Raw genomic sequence first — 7,900 nt, 5'->3', positions numbered from 1 at the left:
GAATGAGTCCTCAGGCATAGTTGCCAGGAGGCAGATTTGGGGATCCATAAAGTTAGGGCACCTCTGGGGCTGATCTTTAGTGTACCAGGAGTTCTCAACCCTAGATTCATGATAGAATCACTAGGGATCTTTTAAATGGTGATTTTATTTGCAATACATGTATCTGACAAAGGACTAGTATCCAGAATATATAAAGAGTTCCTCCAAATCAATAATAAAATGATTGACTCTAAAATGTCCCTGGTCCAAATGTCCCTGGTCCAAATGTCCCTGGATGTATGAATGGCAAAACATACTGTGATGTATTTCAAAGATACATCAAGAGAATACCACACAACAATAAAAAGGAAGTTGATTAGTACAACAGTTTGGATGGTATTAGCATTGCAAAGCCATTACGCCAAGTGAAAGAAGCCAATCTCAAAATATTACATACTGCTTGATTCCATTTATATACGTTTTTAAGAACAATCAAAATGAATCTATAATAGAAATCAGACTGGTGACTGCCTCTGGCAGAGGTGGGAGCATTGACTGGGACAGAGGAAATGGTCTATGTTTTTATTGGGGCAGTGGTTACACAAGTGCCTACAATTATCACAATTCATTGAACTATATGCTTAAGACCTATGCATTTTACTGTGTGTTAATCACGTCTCAATTTAAAAAATCATGCCCAGGCCCCACCCTTCCCCACCCTTGACTAATTAAATAAAAATTCTCTAGAGATGCGACCTGGGCAAGGGCATTTTTAAAATCTTCTCTGCACTAATGTGCCAGTCGGAGAACCACTGATTAAGATTAGCACCACCTTTCCCTAGCAATAAACTGTCTCAGCCTCCTCGGTCATGGAGGCTTTTCAAAGGTGCCCAGTGGAAAAAAATTCCTCCCACTATTACAAGCAGAGGCGGGAACAGAAGGTGAGTGAGGGTAGGCACTTAACAATATATTTCAGATGGTGTTTAAGATCAAAACATAAAGACACTGAACATTACACTTTAAAATGGTTAAAGTAGTGAAGTTAATGTTATGTGAATTTTATCTCAATTAAAAAATAAAATAATAATAAATAAAAACATCAAGAGCTTCCTTTGTTTTAATGGCTGTATATATGCCATTGTAAGAGTGCATTTTAATTTATTTGGCCAGTCCCATTGATGGATATTTTTTCCAATCTTTTGCTATCACAAATATTGTGGCAATAAATATCCTGGTACATACATTTTTGTGAATATATGTGAGTATATCTGTAGGATAATTTCTTAAAAGAGGACTTGTTGGGTCAAAGTGTATATATCTTTCTCATTTTGATAGAACTTGCTAAATTGCCCTCCATGAAGGTGAAAGAGGAGAGTGTAAAAGCTGGCTTAAAACTCAACATTCAAAAAACTAAGATCATGGCATCCAGTCCCATCACTCCATGGCAAATAGATGGGGAAACCATGGAAACAGTGACAGACTTTATTTTCTTGGGTTCCAAAATCACTGCGGATGGTGACTTCAGTGATGACATTAAAAGATGCTTACTCCTTGGAAGAAAAGTTATGACAAACCTAGATAGTGTATTAAAAAGCAGAGACATTACTTAGCCAACAAAGGTCCATATAGTCAAAACTATGGTTTTTCCAGTAGTCATTTATGGATGTGAGAGTTGGACTATAAAGAAGGTTGAGCACTGAAGATGCTTTTGAACTGTGGTGTTGGAGAAGACTCTTGAGAGTCCCTTGCACTGCAAGGAGATCCTAAAGGAAATCAGTCCTGAATAATCATTGGAAGGACTGATGCTGAAGCTCCACTTCTAAAGAGCCGACTCATTAGAAAAGAGCCTGATGCTGGGAAAGACTGAAGACGGGTGGAGAAGGGTGCGACAGAGGATGAGATGGTTGGATGGCATCACCAACTCGATGGATATGAGTTTGAGCAAGCTTTGGGAGCAGGTGATGGATAGGGAAGCCTGGCGTGCTGCAGTCCATGGGGTGGCAAAGAGTTGGACATGACTGAGTGATTGAATAACAAGAGCAAAGGGATGGGTAAACTTACATTCCCGTCAACAGTATATGAGGGTGCTGCTTCCCCACATCTTTGCTAACAGTGCTTTCTAACCTTTCGATCTTCACCCTTCTCATTAGTAAAAAGGTATACCTCATGGTTTTATTTTGCCTTTCTGAGAGTAAGTTTGCACTGAGACAGATCAAGGGCATTCTTTTGGAGGGCAAGGGTATTGTTTTGGAGGCAGGGAAGGAGGCAGTTATTCCCCTCTAGCCTAGGGTCAGCTTTGAACAAGTCAGCAAAAATTCCAAGAACTCTTAGCTAAATATTAAGGATTTCCAAATGTCTTCCTTAGGTCCAAACCTCTCAGGTGAACCTCAGGCTCCTATATTAAGGTCTCTCTGACATCTCACATTGAAAACATCAAAAAGATAAGTATCAGTTCCCAACCCTCAAATCTGATCTGCTGCAGTCTTCTCCATCTCTGTAAATGACACCACTCGCCACTCAGTTGCTCAAGTCCCAAACCCAGAAACTAGAAACATTCTCTTCTCTGTCTCTCATCTAATCCATCACCAAGCCCAGTGGTCTCTGTCTTCAAAATACATCCTGAATCTCTCCACCTCTCCCCACCCAACTGCAAGTACCCAAGCCTAAGCCACCTGGCATTTACCAATGGCTTCCTAACCACCCCTGTACTCCTATTCCTGTCTCAGTTCATTTTCTTATTAGGAAAATCTAATCTGCTCTTTAAATAGCAGCTGATAATCTTTTTAAAAAATATAAACCAGATCACATCACGCCTTTGCTTAAGACCTTTCCGTGAGTTCACAATGCACTGAAAAAAATGAACCAAACTCCTTACTGTGGCTGCAAGTCCCTAGTGACCTGGCTGGTCCAAATCTCATCCTGTTTGTTCAGTTTGCCTTAACCACATTGGCTTTATTTCTCTTCTTTGAACCACCAAGCCCATTTCCACAATCTTTGCACTTGCTATTCCCTCTGCCAGGAACACTTTCCCCTAAAACCTTAGTATGGCTGGCTCCACCTTATCATTCAGATCTCAGCCACCTCTCCCTCAAGACCTCCCTGTTTATATTCTTTACAGCCCTTACTATTATTTAAAATTATTTCCTTTTTCTTTACTTCCATGTTATCTGTTCCTCCTCTAGAACATTAGCTGCATATTTGGATCTTCAACACCTGCAATAGTTCTGGTGCACAGTAGGTGCTTAAAAAATGTTTGGAATGAATGAATAGTTCAATAGTACTTTCTTGTTTTCAAAGCTTTGTCCTGGTCAGGATCTCAGATTTAGAGAGAGAGAAGAGGCTATTGCAGAAGGAAGGCCTTCTTGCTTTTCATCTCAAAACTGTTTTTTAAAGGACTTTTAAGGTCTGCATCTATCCAAACAATTAGCAAAAGTGGTATCTGGTATCTATTCACTAATTAAGGCTCTCCTTTGAAACACTCGGGAGCTTCCTTTGAATTATCGCGTGTCATTGCAGGCAATAAAACGGCCTTTCTTTGTCAATATGCTTCAAAGTTGTCACTAATTCCAGCTGGCCTCGTCCCAGCCCAACTGAATGACTGAAAGGCAGAGTAAATACAATTTAATCAGCGGCTCGGCCCCCGCGGGATGAGCTGGCGGTGTCTCTGTGGGCCGCATCACTAAAAGGTGTTCCAGGGCCGTGATTTTTGCACTGAATAAAGGCTGGCCAGCAGGGCTCCTGCTCCTGAGGCGGCGGGGGAATATGGCAGGCGCTGGTTCCGGGCGGGGGCGAGGGGACCGGGGGGAGTCGCAGAAAGGCAGGGAGAAACAAATGGGAAAGGAGACCATTCCACGCAGAATAGTCATTGTTCTCATAACTAGCCTGCGATTTACACTTTTACAGATTGCTTCAACCATTATCTGGTTTCTGCCCCACAACAGCCCGCATGCGGGTCAGTATAGCATCCGGCGGGAGCTACCGGGGAACGGAGGCTCTGGGAGGCGGGGCTGGGAGGGCCTCTGTGGCAGGGAGCCCTACCCGCCGCCCGGAACCCGGCAGCGCCGGGGCCGTTGCTATGGCATTTCTCGAGTGCCACAAGTGCCCAGGAAGCATACAAATCGACCTGCGTGGGACACAGCCCTGTGCAAAACAACTTCCAATTTACTCGCAATAATTACCATCCTCAGATAATCGCCTGTACCCGGGCGGGCGAGGAGGGCTTGGCTGGGGGAAGGAAAGGGGCAACGGAGGGAGGGAGGTCGAGCAGAGGGGATCGAGGCTGGGGTTTCTAGGAGGAGTGGGGAAAACAGGGCGTCTTCCTGCATTCGGTACTGAGTCCTGTGGAGGACTCAGTCCTGTGCCCTTTGAAGAAAAACACACAGCCTAACAGTTTCAAGTTGTTTTTTGCGGGGAGGCGGACATGGGATGGGGTGGGGAAGAAAACCTTATTGAGGACTATAGCCTGAGAGTCAACCTCTCACATAGCTCTCAGGAACTGCTCCTAAGGAAAAGTCAGGATACACAGGAATTTTTTTTTTTTCCTGAGAAATAGGTAATGTCAAGCATACATCTTGGGAATGTATGGGCTTCCCTGGTGGCTCAGAGGATAAAGCGTCTGCCTGCAATGCAGGAGACCCAGGTTCAATCCCTGGGTTGGGAAGATACCCTGGAGAAGGAAATGGCAACCCACTCCAGTATTCTTGCCTGGAGAATCCAATGGACAGAGGTGACTGAGTGACTTCACTTCACATCTTGGGAAAAGTTACTGCTAGTCATGAGGATCAGATATCTCAGTTAATTGTTTTAGTGATCTTTCTACTTCTGAGAAGATGCAGGAGTCCTAGGTCACTGAAATTCTTCCTTAGATATGCATCTTAACTATCTAAGGCCAGTCAATAACCAAAGCAAGGGAATGTTTTCTGTTTTTCACCATCTGAATTCCCCTCAGGGTGCACCGTGTCAGGCGGCCTTGGGGGTGGGATGGGGAGGCTGCAGGGCTTGATGGCGGCAACATTTTATGTTTACTGGAATGGCAGGCCAACATTCTTTGTCCATACCTCTTTGGTTCTGGAAGCATACCTCTTTGGTTCAGCATTCTGGATGGATCATATCAAGGCATTTTGTTCAATATGTACTGGGAACCTTTGGTGAAAGGTGCTTTGCCTGGCATTGGGGATGCAAAGGCCAGTCTGTGGTGGAGTATGTCACAGACTCCTGGGAGACACACAAAAGACACACAAAGTACAATTATAAGGGCCATCATTCATTCAACATGTTTATTAAGCACCAAGCATTGTGCTGAAGATACAGCAGTGAACAAAACACACAAAAACCTGTGCCTTCGGGAAGTTTACGTTGATGTGATGGGAGACCAACAACTTTTTCCTTAAATAACAAAGGTGTACTGTTGGTTGGTGTATTTGTCTGGGTTCCCCAGAAAAACAGAACCAATAAAATAGGATGTGTATATATACATAAAAAGATATATTAAAATGAATTGGATCGTGCAGTTTTGAAGGCTGAGAAGTCCAAGATATGCAGTGGGTGAGTTGGAGACCCAGGAGAGCCAATGGTATATATAGTTATTGTCCAAGTTCAAAGGCCTGGGCCAGGAAAACCAATAATATAAGTTCCACTACTAGATCAAAGGCAAGAAAGAACTGATAGCACTCAGGCATAGAAAAAGGATTTTTTTCTTCAATCTTTTATCATATTCATGCTTTCAATGGATTGGGTGAGACCCACTCACATTGGAGAGGGCAATCTGCTTTTCTCAGTCAAATCTCATCCAGAAACACTCTCACAGATACACCCAGAGAGATACTGCTTAGCCAAATATCTGGGCACCCTGTGACCCAGTCAAGTTGATACATAAAATGAGCCATAACAGTTAGTTATAAGTGCTAACAAGGGAGAAAAATTAAACAGGCAAATAGGAGTAGGAAGTGATGGTGGAGCAGGGGTGGAAAATTTAAACAGGGTAATAGTAAGAGTCTCACTGAGATAATTATCATTTGAATGACAATTTGAAAGAAACGAGGTAGTAAGCTGTGCAAGAATGTTCCAGACAGAAGAAACTAAATACAAAGGCCCTGAGGGACTTCCCTGGTGGTTGAGTGGTTAAAACTTTACCTTATAAGGCAGGGGGTGTGGGTTTGATCCCTGGTTGGGGAGCCAAGATCCCATTTGCCTTGTGGCCAAAAAACCAAAACATAAAACAGAAACAATATTATAACAAATTCAACAAAGACTTTAAAAACAGTCCACATCAAAAAAGAATAAAAGACTCTGAGACAAGAGCATGTCTAGTGTATCCAGAGGAGCAGCAGTGAGTCCAGAATAGCTGGAGCAGAGTGAGCGAGGGAGAGAGGGCTGGGAGAGAGGCAGAGACAGAGCGCGCAGGCCATGAGGGGCAGCATAAGGACAGACACTGTAAGGGAAAGAAGAGCCAGGGCAGGATTTTGAGTTGGGGACATGACATGACTTAACTTGTGTTTTAATAGTTTCCCTCTGTCTTCTGTGTGATGAGTAGACTGTGTGTGTGTTGAGGCACAGGGTGATAAGAGGTAGGGGTGAAGCAGTTAGGAGCACTGTGGGGAGCAAAAGAGCAGTCAGGGTACTACTGAAGTAATCCAGGTGAAAGGTGATGGAAGCTTAGTCCAGGGTGGTGTCTGGGGAGATGGTGAAGTGGTAAATTCCGGATATAACTTTGAAAGTAGAGCCAATGGGATTTGCTGGGACATCGTGGTGGGATAAAAAGAGAGAAATTGAAGGCGATCAAGGACGGGCGGTGCCATCTAATCCAGAGAGAGTTCAAGTCCGTAGCGCCTTGGGAGTTAAATTGAGCTAGATTTCGTCCCTTCTTAGCTGTGGAAATTTGGGCAGGTTGCTTTCTGTCTCTGAATCTGGGTTCCTTTACCTGTAGAATCTCACAGAGTTCCTGTGAAGATTGAATGAAGTGAGGTGTGCAAACCCCCCAGGGCTACAGCTGGCACAGAGTAGGTGCCCCCTGATCACTTGTCCCCTTGCCCTTCCCTTTCTGGGGAAGCTGAAGAAGCTTCGCAGAAGAACCAACATTGGAGGGGACTGTAAGGATGAATGGGGCTTTGTGAGAAGGAAAAGGGGGCAAAGAGATTCATCTTCACAAAAGGCAGAGTGAAATGGAGCCAATAGCCAAGCAGGCCTTAGTGGACATCCTGGGGTGGGGAAAGCTGCAGGAGAACAGGGAGCATCTGGGCTTAGAAAGATGTGAGGGAAAGTCCTGTCGAGGAAAGGAACCCCAACAGAGCTGTGTGAGGGGCTGGGAGGCCAACCTTCCTCCTCCCTGGCTGTGCCTCTGGCCAGCCTCAGCCCAGAGGATCTTTGAAACCTTCTGAGTTATGGGATGAAGCTGGTTGTAACTATGGCACACAGATTCCAACCTGGTGAGGGGTAGTGAGCTCTGTGCTGTGTGGAGTCACACAACAAACATCTGGCTTGGTCACTGGTCAGGACAGGCCCCCTCACCCCCACCCTTCAGACCAGAGGTGCATATGCTGATTGTGAACAGAAGGCCCCCAAGAAGGGGGCTTTCCAAAAGAGCCATCTTTACCTTCTGGCCTGAATTGGCCTGGCCTGGGTCTGCCACCAGGGCCCTCTTACTCCTTTACTGTTGTATGGAAGTATGAATTACCCTTACTTGGGGCTACTTAGGCCGAGGAGCTCCCCTCCAGAACCATGAACACCAAATGTCTACTTCTTGGGAGGCTCTGACAACAGACTGCCTGGGTTTCCATCCAGTCCCATCCCTACTCATTGTGTGAACTTGCGTCACGTTCTTGACCTCTTTGAGCCTTATTTTCCATCTCTACAAAGATAGATATAAATGACACCTCCTTCGCAGACTTGAAGAGAGGCTCAAATGGAAATACCTGAGACTATG

General features: G+C 44.7%; 1 non-coding gene across 1 annotated transcript; it reads left to right on the top strand.

Moving 5' to 3' along the window:
* Positions 1-4,567: 4,567 nt before the first annotated feature.
* Positions 4,568-4,639, top strand: TRNAC-GCA (transfer RNA cysteine (anticodon GCA)). Its single transcript has one exon. It is a non-coding gene; the product is annotated as a tRNA-Cys (tRNA).
* The last annotated feature ends 3,261 nt before the right edge of the window (positions 4,640-7,900 follow it).

Source organism: Capricornis sumatraensis, chromosome X, assembly GCF_032405125.1.
Source record: "Capricornis sumatraensis isolate serow.1 chromosome X, serow.2, whole genome shotgun sequence".
Classification (NCBI taxonomy): Eukaryota; Metazoa; Chordata; class Mammalia; order Artiodactyla; family Bovidae; genus Capricornis; species Capricornis sumatraensis.
This window is presented reverse-complemented; position numbering and strand designations above follow the sequence as displayed.